The following is a 15,125-nucleotide window of genomic DNA, read 5'->3' as shown; positions in this document are numbered from 1 at the left end:
TTAAATGACTGAATAATGGTACTTAGTAGGCAATAAATCAAAGGCATCACTACAATAGAGATAAGTATGTTCCAAGAGCAATGACATTTTCCATTACACAAAAAAATTACTAGCAAACACTGACATGTACAGGTTAACAAAATAAATTACTAACAGACACTGACATGTGTGTGTGTGTGTGTGTGTAATCTTATAAAATGACTTTCATTAAATGCAAAAAATAATTATCAGATGGTTAGGGTAAAATAAGGAACAATACCTCTGTTAGGTTTTAGTTACTCTGACTTCCCAGGCATGTGTCTACAATGTAAATTACATACACTATTGAAGCCATTAGGCTTTTGCCTACATTCTGTGTCACTTAGAGTTTCAACTATTTTGTTGCTGTTGCTCCCTTACAATACATCTGAAGTGGATTACTTGTAACTCATCCTGCCTTGTTTTTATTGACATATTCTGTATTTCCTGATCTTGGTCATATCTGTACTATCTAAAACTGTTAAGTTCAAAGCTGCTGCGTGCACTTGTGTTGGGCCCTTTATGAGGTGTTGTCTGAATATGTAACCTCAAATGAAGTGCCCCGTAGAATCAAATCTAGGGATTGACCTGAGCCATGGACAGTGGGAAGCCATATTAATAGTTACCTTTTGTCTTTAACCTGTTTCACCTTCCTTAGTTTTTAGTCAATCAAGAAAAATATTATTTTAATTGGCAATATTTGAGTATGTATATCTCCTATTCAAAGAGGGGAACAACAAAAGAAAGGTAGAAAAAAAACACTTTATAACTTCAAATGCAAAATATTATGAGGATAAATTTTGGAAGAACATTTTTTGTTAAATCCAGATTAAATGAAATCAAACAATGTTACCAATCTTATTTCTCTTTTAGTTTCATCTGGGTTTCTCTTCAATTATAGTACACATAGATTATTTTACAAAAATGTTTAATTTACATTAAATTTAATAGTACACTAAGAATAATTTATTTTTTAAGAAAGATGCGAATTCAGCAGGGACCTCAGGCCTAGCATCTATAAATAGGTAAATGTAAGAAATAATTCTCCTGATAGGACAACTATTTTTATATCATTGCTTGCTGATCATTTAAAATGCCCAGGTTTGTTTCCTTTATAGGTGAATTTTTTTTCTTTAATTATGCCTACAGTTTATCTGTATTATTACCTATGCTCAGGGTAGAAATATAAGTTAATATCTGGAAGAATCTAAAATATATATTTTGAGGCATCCAGATTATTAGAATCAATGACTTTTCTTCAGAATTCAAACCATTCATTACTATATTGATATTAAATTGTCTTTTCCAGGTACTAACTTTTCATATCATTTGCCTCGAACGCGAGATTTTTAATTGACAGAGACAAGAAGTAAATGAGTCAAGGTATGCTAATATCCACAGAATTCTCGTGATAAAAGTCTGTCTCTTGTAGACTGAAAGTGTAGTTATTCTTATTGCTACTATGAACAAGACACATGCTTTTCCCCTCCAGAGAAAATGAAACATGAACTTTTGCTTTGATGAGATGTGAAGTATAACAGTCATTAGAAATAAAATCCTATGAGAGCTTCTCTAGCACGGAATTATGGGTTCTGTTGACAGAAACTTTACAGCATACTGCATGCTTTTAAAGTGCTTTCAGTCCTTGTGTTTAAAGACAGACAAAAGAAAAGATGATGATTAAAGGGAAAAGCATTCTTAAAACACAAAACTCACTCTTGTGCTGTATCTCTTGCAAATACAAAGCTAACAGTTATAACCTCTAGAAAGCCGGAAAATAACACTTTATTTCAAAGATTCTATTTGTTTTTTTTTTTTTTTTTTTGGATTATTCATTTGAATTATCGCCACTTACTGCTATTTTTAAACATATAAGAGTTAGTTAAGAGAACACATAAAGACAATGCATAGAAAAGAAACAGCAATAATACACAGAATTCATTTCATACAATGTGTTTACTTGACTTGCTCCTGAACCCACATGTTAAAATCTCTGGCTTTCACGGTGTTATCTTAAGAAGTTCTGTGCAGTTGGTCAGGTTACTTTTGAAATTTACTTTTAATTTTCTCCTAGTATTCAAAATTTATGAGACTGTAACTTTGCCAATATGAAAAAAAAATGTCAACATGGTATTTAAAAAAGAATGATACATAATGTATTTCAGAAATACTGTCATAAAAATTTAGGCTTTGAATCAAGCATGCCCATAATCATATATAACTTACTATAAATCCTTCATATTAATGTTGATTGCAATTACACATTCCGTAATACTTGGAAATATGTGAGGGGGGACATAGTATAAGTAGGTACCTACAAATATATTATTTAAAAACCTTATTTTTATTTGTATAGAGTTTATTCAAACTTTATTTCCCATACACATAAATTCCATTTCCTGTGTGTTCATATATTATTTGTGATTCTAGAGAACTCAAGCAACACAATAGAGTTTAATCTGAGGATGGTTGATTAGGAAGGCTCCATGCAGTCTGGTAATCAGATGAAACCACTGTGGCTATTAGTCTACCCAAAAGCTGGCATGAACAGGCATGTGTTAGTTAATCAGCAAGTTAGCAGGGTAGATACTAACGCACTTAAGAGATTTTAATTGTTGGTTAAAAAAAGAAAGAGTAACCTGAGCAGAGACGCATTTTTAGTTTGAAAAGATTCTCTCAGAGGATCACATAGCGACAAAGTGTTAGGTCGGTGTTAAGCATCCTGAATGAACACTTCCCACTCCCTACAACTGCTGTCATGTCTCTCTGAAGTTCATAAACTAAGAAACCGAAAATCAAGTCATCTTGATCTTGTTTGTAAATTGGAGCATCTGTGGGTAAATCCAGGTGTTCCGCTTGGGAGATATTTGTGGGTGTGGCAGGCAGGGGATCCATGGGTTCGGCTAACTTCTTTTAGAAATCCTCCTACTTTTTAGCTAAGAAAACTAAAAATTTTACAACTATAAACACTGAAATGAAGACACTGTGGCTGCACATTCATTATGGCTCCAGCAGGGTCTTAAGCACTGTACTAAGGAAGTAATGTTATTCTATTTAGGAAATGGGAGGAAAAGACCAGAGGGTCAACAGCAACCTTCAATCTGTACCTGCTTTCATATAGTGTTTAGACACTATATGAAAAGTCTCTGATCTTTGCAGTATCCTTGTTTCTCCATTTAATTTTGGCTTAAATTTTATCATTGTTTAGGGCATACTTTTGTTTGCTTGCCTTGTGTCTTTGTGTGCATATATACTTATATATACACATGATATTTTTAGAATACATACATATTATTAATATCAGTTTATTAACAGATGTATATTATTAATATTAAGGTGTTTTGCCCGAAAATTAACCTTACATAGGACCATATATAATTATAATATTTAATATAAACTATAATATTTGTGTAATATATTAATAGGGCATCATATTTAATATGATATGAATATATAATGTAAATTATATATAGTATTATGTATTATATAATACAAGTATTATATGATATATATTAGTCATTTTATAAGATTACATTACTAGAAATACTGCAGCCATGTTAGCTTATGGAATATATACTATAGTGAGAGAACAACACTACTACCTCACTATGCATTACTCAGAACATGTGTAAGTCTAATCTTATGGGAAACCTATCTTTACTTATTTACATATGCTCTCAATATTGTTCATTTTCTTTATAGTCATTCATTTTTACTTCATTTTTACATTTTGGGGCATGTATATGTAGTTATACACATTTATGTGTTGATATATTGTAATATTTTACCTTATTATCCTTTTTTCTTCTTCCTACTCCTGATAGCCTATTCTTCCCAATAAGGTTCCTTCTTCCTTTAAAGTCTTTGTTTGTATGCTGGATTCGTAAAGGTAGGCATAACTGCCATGTGTACATGGTTGTAACAGCCATTTGTGTGTATTTCATACAACTCGCTCCGGTCCTCCAGTGACAACACATGCTGGAGAGGTTGTGGTGAAAGGGGAACCCTCCTCCATTGCTGGTGGGAATGTAAACTGGTACAACCACTTTGGAAGTCAATCTGGCGCTTTCTCAGACAATTAGGAGTAGTGCTACCTCAAGACCCAGCTATACCACTCCTAGGTATATACCCAAAATTTGCTCAAGTACACAACAAGGACATTTGTTCAACCATGTTCGTAGCAGCTTTATTTGTAATAGCCAGAACTTGGAAACAACCCAGATGTCCACCAACAGAGGAATGGATACAGAAATTGTAGTATTTTTACACAGTAGAATACTACTCAGCAATCAAAAGGGAGGAAATCATGAAATTTGCAGGCAAATGGTGGGATCTACAAAAGATCATTTTGAGTGAAGTATCCCAGAAGGAGAAAGAAAAAATTGGTATATACTCGCTTATATAGACCTACAAGATATGATAAACATAATGAAATCTACACACCGAAAGAATAATCAAGAAAGTGGACATGGGTGAAGATGATCAATCCTCATTTAGAAAGACAAATGGGATGTGCATTGAACGTATGACAGGAGTCTACCGCAAAAGGCATCTGAAAGACTCTACCTAGCAGTGTTTCAAAGCAGACACTAAGACTCATAACCAAACCCTCGGCAGAGTGCAGGGAATCATATGAAAGAAGGGGAGTTAGTATGATATGGAAAGGATAGGAGCTCTACAAGTACCAAATATATCTGGGCACAGGGTCTTTTCTGAGACTGACACTCAACCAAGGACCATCTATGGATATAACATAGAACTTCTGCATGGATGTGGCCCGTGGTAGCTCAGTAACCAAGTAGTTTTCCAAAGTAAGGGGAACAAGGACTATTTCTAAAAAGATCTCAAGGGCAGGCTCTTTGACCTCTCCCCCTACCCAGGGGAGGAGCAGTCCTGTTAGGCCACAGAGAAGGACTTTGCAGCCAGCCTTGAAGATACCTGATAAAACAGGGTCAAATGAAAGGGGAGGAGGTCCTCTCCTATCAGTGGACTTGGAAAGGGGCAGGGAGGAGACCAGGGAGGGAGTGTGGGGTTGGGGCAGGAATGAGGGAGTGGGATACAGCTGGGACACAGAGTTAACAAATTGTAACTAAAAAGAAAAATTAAAATTAAAAAAAAAGAAGTTAAGGATAGGCAGGCATGTGACTCTTAACTTAAAATGTATAAAATCTTAAAGAAGTAAGATATATTCTAATACTTAATGCACTCCACATATAAAATATATGCCAGATTTTCAAGTCCAGCGCAAGCAAAATAATGTAAAATGTCTTACTAATAATTTTATATTGTCTATTAAATTAAAATGTTTAATATTTTACATAAAAAACGTTTTCTAATTCAAAATCTTGTATCTCAACTTAATTTGAAGAAAAAGAGGAAAGATGGATGCCAAATTATTATTATTTGTAGAGTATATGCTTCTCTGCACCAGTAATCCTAACAAAAACACCAGAAAACTCTTATGGCAGATAAACACTTTCAACAAAATGACAAGATACAAAATCAACATAGATTCCACTAGCCTTCCTGTGCAGATGACAAACATACCAAGAAAGAAATACAAAAGCAGTATTGTTGTTTTTGGCCCCAAACTGCCTTAGAATTAACCTGTCCAAAGAACTAACAGATCTCTATAACAAAAACTTAAAATATTGAAGAAATAATTTGAAGGTATTAGGGAATAAAAAGACCTTCCATCTTAAGGATAGGAGCTCCATAAGGACCAAACATATCTGGGCACAGGGTCTTTTCTGAGATGGACACTCAACCAAAGACCATGAGAGGATAAAACCTAGAACCTCTGCTCGGATGTGACCCGTGATAGCTCAGTAATCAATTGGTTTCCCATAGTAAGGGGAACAAGGACTATTTCTAACAGCAACTCAATGACTGGCTCTTTGACCTCCCCACCTCCCAAGGGAGGAGCAGTACTGTTAGGCCACAGAGGAGAGCTTTGCAGCCAGCCCTGAAAATACCTGACAAAATGGAGTCATATGAAAGGGGAGGAGGTCCTCCCCTATCAGTCAGTGGACTTGGAAAGGGGCAGGGAGGAGATGAGGGAGGGAGGGTGGGATTGGGGAGGGAATGAGGGATACAGCTGGGATACAAAATTAACAAAATGTAACTAATGAGAATAATAATAAAAAAGTGAAAAAAACTCTAACAGAACAAGTAAAAGTTTTGTAAAATAAAAACTTTTAAGACAAAAAAAAAAAAAGACCTTCCATCTTGGATCTCCAGAACTAATATTATAAGAACACTTCTGGGACTGGAGATACCATGAATGGGTCATGTTCTGTGCAAACTCACAATGCAAAGGCAGTCCAAGAGCCTAGAAAAGTGTATATGGCACCTTCAGACTTGAAAATTTCAATAGGTAGAATGGATAATATGAAGAAAACAACTACCAATGAATGTAATCAAGAATGTGGGGACAGAAATACCCTCATTCACTTTTGGTGGGATTGCCTGCGAGTGGAACCATTATGGAAATTAGTATGGATGATTATTTAAAAAAATAAATATAGCTCTATCATATGACTCAGCTAGATCACTACATGGCATTTACCAAGGACTCAGTAGCCTATTACACAGATAGCTTTTCAGCTGTGCTCGTTGCATCTTTAGTCACAATAACTATAAAAGGAAACAACATGTCTTTCAACTAATGTATGGATAATGAAAATGTAGTGCATGACCCCCTACTTTCTGCCAGTCCTCATCTGGAGAATGTCTCTAACCACATCTGGAATACAGCCTTTGACAAAGTTCCCTGCCTACACTCTCCCCACTATTGCCCATAGAATAATTAGGTAACCATGTTCCTGTCATATGACAGGACTGTGCTGCAAAATGCAAATAAATTATTCCAGGCACTTCAAGCCACAGCCAATAGTGTACATCTACCCTGGGTACACTCAACCCACCACCCCAAAATTACATATCCTTTGCTCACACTAAATAAATTTGAAGTCTCATGAAGTTGGTCCTTGAAAGTTATTCCGTTGTATTCACAGGACATCCAAACTTCCGCTTTCATTCTTTCTGCTTTCTTTATCCCTGAGGACTGGTGGCAATGATCCCTAGAGGGAGAACTACCTAATAAAAACCCCATTTCCAGACATGGAAAACATCCTGGTGAGTTGTTGATCAGGAAACTGAAGAGGCTTTCAAAATGATGTACATTATTACTATTGTTTGAGGTTAACTCCCAGAACTTGAAGTAAGACCCTCTTACTTAAGGTAGCACATACTTGGACATAAGATTTGGAAGGATCAAACAGGTCTTACATGTTCTACAAGGAATAGTGATAATAATATTGAAAGATACTATTCAAACAATAAAGGGAAGAAAACAACCAGTAGTTTTACACATCTGTAAAATCTGTTAACTACAATAATGAGCCAGCTATCTGTGATGGGTGAGGTTATGGAACCTGAAAGAAAACAAATAACTGCCATTTGCTCTTCTTTTTTTTCTTTCTTTGTTTCTTTCTTTCCTTCTTTTTATTGTCTTTATTATTATTAAGTAAAATTTATTCATTTTGTATTCTGGCTGTAGGCCCCTCCCTCATCTCCTCCATGTCCCACCCTCCTTCCATCTTCCCCACCCTATATCCTTCCCCTAGTCCACTGATAGAGGAGGTCTTCCTCTCCTACTGTCTGATCCTAGCCTATCAGGTATCATCAGGACTGTCTGGGTCTTCCTTCTCTATGTTCTATAGGCTACCTCGCCAGGAGGAGGTGATCAAAGAGCAGGCAACCAAGTTCATTCCAGTGACTGTCCCTGCTCCCAATACTAGTGAACCCCCATGGGGACTGAACTGCCCATGGTCTACATCTGAGCAGGGGGTCTAGGTCCTCTCCATGCATGGTTATTGGTTGATTCATAAGTCTCTGAAGGTTCTGAGGGCCCGCATTCTTTGGCTATGTTGGTCTCCTTGTGGAGCTTCTGTCAGATCCATGTCTTTCTATCTCCCATTTCTTCCATAAAATTCCCTGCACTTTGTCCAAAGTTTGGTTATGAGTCTCAGCATCTCCTTCGATATCTGATGGGTAGAATCTTTCAGAGGCCCTCTGTAGAAGGTTCCTGTCCTGTTCCCTGTCTTTTTCTACTTCCGATGTCTATCCTGTTTGCCCTTCTGAATGAACATTACACATCTTACTTAGGGTTCTCCTTGCTGTTTAGCTTCTTTAGGACTATGGATTTTAGTGTGTTTATCATATATTATATGATTAATATCCACTTATAAGTGAGTATGTACCCTAAATCTAGATGTGGCCTTCTGCCCCACTTTCCTGCTTTCCCAGGCATAAGCTATATGTCCCAGGAATAATCTATAGTATGTCCTGAGAAAATTCTAGGAAAGGGCTGCTCTCTTAATACTCAGTATGTGCAGATAACCTAGAACTCCTGTACAGATGTAACCCATGGCAGCTCAGTATACAAGTAGGTTCCCTAGTGAGGGGAACAGATTGTCTCTGACAAGGACTCATTGTCTGGCTCTTTAATCACCTGCCCCTCAGGAGAGAGCAGCCTTACCAGGCCATAGAGGAAGACAATGCAGCCAGTCCTGATGAGACCTGAGAGGCTATGGTCAGATGGAAAGGGAGGAGAACCTCCCCTATCAGTGGACTTGGAGAGGGCCATAGGAGGAGATGAGGTCGGGAGGGTAAGATTTGGAGGGGAAAAGGAAGGGGGCTACAGCTAGGATACAAAGTGAATAAACTCTGATTAATATAAAAAATAAAATTAAAAAATAGTATTTATTTACTGATGTTTATTTAGACTTGTTTTCTGAACTCAAGCAATCTTACTTGGACAATTGCTTTCTTTGTTTCATTCCTATATAAAGGCACATTGAAACTAATGTAAAGTTTTCTACAGCCTCAGACTGTAGTCTGCCCGATTTCAGGTCCTCAGATCCCAGGTTTAGCAGACAAAATCTGTACAAGTCTACTGAAAATTCCACAGTAATGATGAAAATACTGTACTCATGTTTGAAACTCTCAAAAGTATTTAAAAGGTTTCTATGTATAAAAGGAAACAAGTAATTGAAAAAGAAGCTATGGGGCTGGAGAGGTGGCTCAGAGGTTAAGAGCACTGGCTGTTCTTCCAGAGGTAATGAGTTCAATTCCCAGCAACCACATGGTGACTCACAACCATCTATAATGAGATCTGGTGCCCTCTTCTGGCATGCGTACATGCAGACAGAACATAAATAAATAAATCTTTAAAAAAAAAAAAAAAAGAAAGAAAAGGAAGCTATGAAATGGTAAAAAAAAAAAAATCTCTACATCAGACAGAAGATTAGTATTTAAAATATGAACATAATTTATAGAACTAAACAACAAAAAAATAAATAACCAAATCAACATATATACTAAATAAATAAACTAAGTCTTGAAAACACAAAGTTCAAGTGGTCAAGAGGCACATAAAAATTATTCACCCAGTCATCACAGAACTGCTAAAGCTCTGTTGAGGTTCAGTGACACCCCAGTCTAAATGATGGACATTAGGAACACCAAATGTTGGCAAGGAGGTGAACTGAAAAGAACTTCCATTCAACGGAGGTGTCATTGATGGTGGGGGATAAACTTATCTATTCACTATAGAATTCAGTGTATACTTTCCCCAAATCTGAGGAATGATCTATGAAATAACCCATAAATACCACTCCTGATTATTTTCCCAAAATACTCAAAGTCAACACATTAAAGCTAACTTGCAGACAAACAATTACTGAAGCACTATTCACTATACCTAAATAATTTAACTAAGTTGTGTGTCTGGGAACAGGGAAATGGCTAAAGAAAAGCTGGTATTTATACACTCAGTAATTTTGTCATCTATGAAAAAATGAAGTTATGTCATTTGAAAAACTGGATACAACTGGAGTTTATCACATTAGGAAAATTTAGTCACTCTCAGAAAGAAAAATGTGCCATGTTTTCTCTAATATGTAGGTCCTATATTTTTACATAAATGAATCTAATATGGATGCTCAAAGTACATCTATTTATATAAGAATGTCTTTATGTTAAAATTATTTAAAATAGTCAATAAAATATATATTAAGCTAAAAGCACATGTCTTAATATGTGGAAAACGTTACAAAACCTGTTTATTTTGTATAAGAATGTATGAGTTTAATAAAACACCATTAATAATCATAATGTGGTCTAAAAACTAGAGAAAAGTTTTAATCCTCTTTAAAGAGAACTATTTATCAAGAAAGTGTTTAATTTTCTTCAATAAAGTATCCACTTGGCAAGTACATGTTAAGACCAATGAACTATTAAATGCGTAATGCCTGTTTATAATTCATACACACAGATAATCCCTTTTTAATAGTTTTCGACAACCATTATTGTAAACAGCAGCAACAATGAAGTCAAACCATCTGTCTAAATGATGTGGTTCAGTGTGACAGATCTGTGTGAGGGTCAGGAAATTGGTAACTCTGAAGCAGCATAACACTTCCTGCATTCCTTTTCCAACCTCTTTGATTACTGCCTTACTTCCAGATCTCCCATTACCATTCAAGTGGATTAAGATATTCATATTCCAAAATGTCCAGGCAAAGCATTCAGCATTGGTAGCTTCCTTTAGAAGAACAAATAGAAATACTTATTAAAAGTTTACAAAGGTGACTTTGTCCCAGTCACAAGAAAATGCTAAACATAAAACCTAGATTTTCCTCACCTGCATTTTAATTTCTCAAGAGTAGCACCTGTTTTGTGGACTCTCATATTTTTCAGCAAATAAAGCAACAGTGATGTGCTGTAACGATTTCTCTTTCCACAGTCCAACCTAGATAGTTAGCAGATTATGTGTCTGAACACTCTTGCATGCTTAATAAGCAGCGGACACTGTCAGGCCTTGGATTTCTGACCTATTGCAAGTAAGGATTGGCCTCTGCAGAAAACACAGACTGAAGATAGTAGACATGGAGAAGGTCCCATCATGCACAATTACGTTGTTTTCCACACAATTCAGACTGGCTGCTTCTCAGCTGCTACTTATATTTAGAAATGATTAAACAGGATCAATACATTTCACACTAGACTCCAGAACTTCTTTATGACAGTAGGAAAATAGCTAGCTGTCTAGCCCATTTTCTAATTTCCTCATATCATGCTTTGAAGATATATACCACTCTCAATTTATCTGTAACAGCTTCTTTTTTTTATTAATACCATAGGAAATGATATTTTTTCTTTCCATTTTTCCCAAGCTAGTCTCCACAAAGTGTACAAATAGTAGCATTTTAGGATTACTGAAGGACTCTAACAGGCCTGAACATGGCAAAAACAGGCCCCAGCATGACAAACATGGCACTGACAGGTTTTGCCTGTTATGCTCATCTTCCTTACTAAAAACATTAGATTACATTTCTAAACACAGCCGCAGGACCTATTTACTTGTTTGGTGATTGACTCATTCCTGAGACAAAACAGACAAAACACCAAGATCAGCAATGAAAAGTCATTATTTGGCTAATATGTCCAATCAGGATTTAACAATTTAACTCAGCACAGACTCTACCTTTTTCTCCTTAAAAACTCACTCCTGCCCTCCCCCCAAAAAAAAAATCTACCAGCTTTATGTTGCTACTTGCTGCCTGGCCTTTCAGCCTACCCACCTGGTGGTGAGAATTTGCTAAGTGTGTCCTGCACTAATTCTGAGGGGACCGACATCCCTTACAGTTACTATTGTTCTAGTGAAACACCGTAATTATAAACAACTTGGAAAGAAAAGGTTTTGTTTGGCTTCTACTTCCAAATCATAGTCCATCATTGATAGAAGTCAGCACAGGAACTTAACGCAGGTAATAAACCCGGATGCACAAGTTGATGCAGAGGCCATAGAAGGGTGCTACTTACTGTCCCATGGCTATAGAACCCAGGACCACCAGACAAGGCATGGCCCCATGCACAATGTGCCGGAACATCCAGCATCAATCACTAAGAAAATGCACTACAGAATTGTTTGTAGCCTAATATTATGGAGACATTTTTTTTTTAATTAAGGATTCTTCCTCTCCAATGACTCTATATTGTGTCATGTTGATATAAAACTAGCCAATACAACTGAACCCTTGTCAGCTTGACCCACAAATACATCACTGGTAAGTCACAACTTTTCAATTCTTACTAATCTACAAGATCCCACGTTAATATAGACATCACAATATAAAACACTTTACAAACTTAAAAATCCACAGCCTTTAAAATTTCAAGCACATAAAAATTTGTTCTCCTTAGAATATTCAGTCTCTTTTAATCTTCAAAGTCTTGTAAAATCTAATGTCTCTTGACTGTGATCTCCTATAAAGTCAAAATTAAGTTAAATACTTCCTTACATCAGAGGGAATAACTAGGGCACAGTTACAATCAAATCAAAGCAAAACTGAACTCCATTTGGGTAAATAATTCAATACCCAATGTCTGAGATCCACTCAAAATCTTCTGGCACACCAAAGGTTTGGGTCAGGTCTCTGGCTCTGCCCTCTATAGAGGCTGCATATGGTTCTACTCCACTGCTACTGCGTTCTTTGTGCTCCTTCCATGGATGTGACATCTATAAAGTGCTGGGGTATTTTGCTGCAGCTAGCCTTCACTTTCACCAACAGCCCTTTCCTGGGCTTTCTTCATGGTGTGAAACTTCATGACCTCTTCAACTCTGGGACTTCAACTGATACTGAGAAGACACCTTCATCAATGGCCTCTCACAGTGCCAAGCCTCAATTGCTCTCTATGACCCCTTTTATACCCTTATGCCTGAGGGTGACTCTTGTACTACCAAGTTCAGCTGTCAGGCTGCGGTACAACCTTGGACACCTCTGAAACACAGCTTATGTGTGCTGACTCTGAGAAAATATTGCCCAGAAGACTTCTCTTTAACGATGCTGGTCTCTTTCTCCCACTGCTAATTTCTCTGTTCCAGGTAACCATCATCAACTGTCCAAGTTACACAAACATTTCACTACAATGATACTGGTATCATGTTAATCACAGCAGACTCTCCAGCACAGCTGACTAGACCACAGATTCATTATTCAAAATATGCAATAGCCCAGAAAGAGACTTCCAGTGACTTCACAAACTAGATCACCATTATCTTATATTCCTCTTAACATCCTTATACTCTATACTCCCATGGAATATCACACCACGGTTTGAATGCCCAATGGCCTTTCCAGCCCAAAGTTCCAAAGTTCTTTCATAATCCTTCCAAAAATATATGTTCAGGTCTATTGAGCAACAGCAACAGTATTAAGCAATACTGTTACAAATTTCTGTCTTAGTTAGGGTTACTATTGCTATGATGAATCACCTTGACCCAAAATAATTTATATATGAAATTGCTTGTTTGGTTTATACTTTCACATCACGGTTCAACACTAAAGTAAGTCAGGACAGGAACTCAAGTAGAGTAGGAGCCTGTAGAGAGGAACTGGTGCAGAGACCATGGATTGGTGCTGCTTACTGGCTCGTTCCTCAAGGCTGGCTCCGTCTGCTATCTTATGGAATCCAGGGCCAGGATGGATGGGGTCGTCTCACATCAACCATTAATTACTAAAGTGTCCTGCAGGCTTGTCTACAACTTGATCTTATGGAGGCATTTTCTCAGCTGGTACTCCCTTTTCTTTGGTAAGTCTATCCTGTGTTGAGTTCACATAAAACTAGCCAGCACATGTAACTTGAATTCGTAATCAATCTTCCCTCACAAAGTATTTAGTCTACTTGCTACTCAGAAATTAGATATGTAAATACTAATAATTTATGACTAATATGACCTGACTGACCAAGTATTTCGAAGGCAGAGCTTCATTTCAAGACAGCTTTAATGTGGGTTCCCATCAAATAAGCCAACAAGTTACCGTTAAGGCTACAGGCATAGACCTGTGTACACAGTTGGAAGCACTCAGAGGTAAGCCAATAATTCATGCCCACAAAAGCTCTTGAAATACCTATCAATTAAGGGCCAAAGATTCTTAGAAATGTGCACTTGTTTATGGCTTTTTAATTTATTTTATTTTTTTATTTTTATTAATTACACTTTATTCACTTTGTATCCCCCCATAAGCCCCTACCCTCACCTCCCAATCCCAGCCTCCCACCCCCTTCTTCACGCATGTCCCTCCCCAAGTCCACTGATTGGGGAGGTCCTCCTTGCCTTCCTTCTGATCTTAGTCTATCAGATTTCATCAGGAGTAGCTGCATTCTCATCTTCTGTGGCCTGGTAAGGCTGCTCCCCCCTCAGGGGGAGGTGATAAAAAGGCCAATCAGATTATGTCAGAGGCAGTCCCTTTTACCATTACTATGTAACCCACTTGGACACTAAACTGCCATGGGCTACATCTGTGCAGGGGTTCTAGCTTATCTCCATGCATGGTACTTGGTTGGAATATAAGTCTCTGGGAAGACCCCTATGTTCAACTTTCTGGTTCTGTTGCTCTCCTTGTGGAGTTCCTGTCCTCTCCAGATCTTACTATCTCCCATTTCTTTCATAAGATTCCATGCACACTGCCCAACAGTTGACCATAAGTCTCAGCATTTGCTTTGATAGTCTGCAGGGCAGAGCCTTTCAGAGGTCCTCCGTGGTGGGTTTCTAGCTTGTTTCCTGTTTTATTCTTCTTCTGATGTACTTCCTCTTTGTGTTTCAGGAGGGGGATTGAGCATTTTAGTCAGGGTCCTCTCTTGATTAGTTTCTTTAGATGTATAGATTTTATATTACATGTCTATATGAGTGAGTATATACCGTGTGTATCTTTTTGCTTCTGGGACAGCTCACTCAGGATGATCCTTTCCAGGTCCCACCATTTACATGCAAATTTCATTATTTCCTTGTTTTTCATTGCAGAGTAATACTCCATTGTGTAGATGTACCACAATTTCTGCATCCATTCTTCAGTTGAGGGGCATCTGGGCTGTTTCCAGGTTCTAGCTATTACAAATAAAGCTGCTACAAACATAGCTGAGCAAATATCCTTATTTTGTACTGTAAGACCTGGGGTCTCACAGCTCAGGAGTTCAAGATCGCGCCCTTCCCAGAAACTCCCCCAGACCACGACTCCTTGCAAAAGCAAGAGGTTTAT

Source organism: Psammomys obesus, unplaced genomic scaffold (genome assembly GCF_907164565.1).
Source record: "Psammomys obesus unplaced genomic scaffold, mPsaObe1.curated_primary_1811, whole genome shotgun sequence".
Lineage (NCBI taxonomy): Eukaryota > Metazoa > Chordata > Mammalia > Rodentia > Muridae > Psammomys > Psammomys obesus.
Note: the sequence above shows the minus strand (reverse complement) of the source record.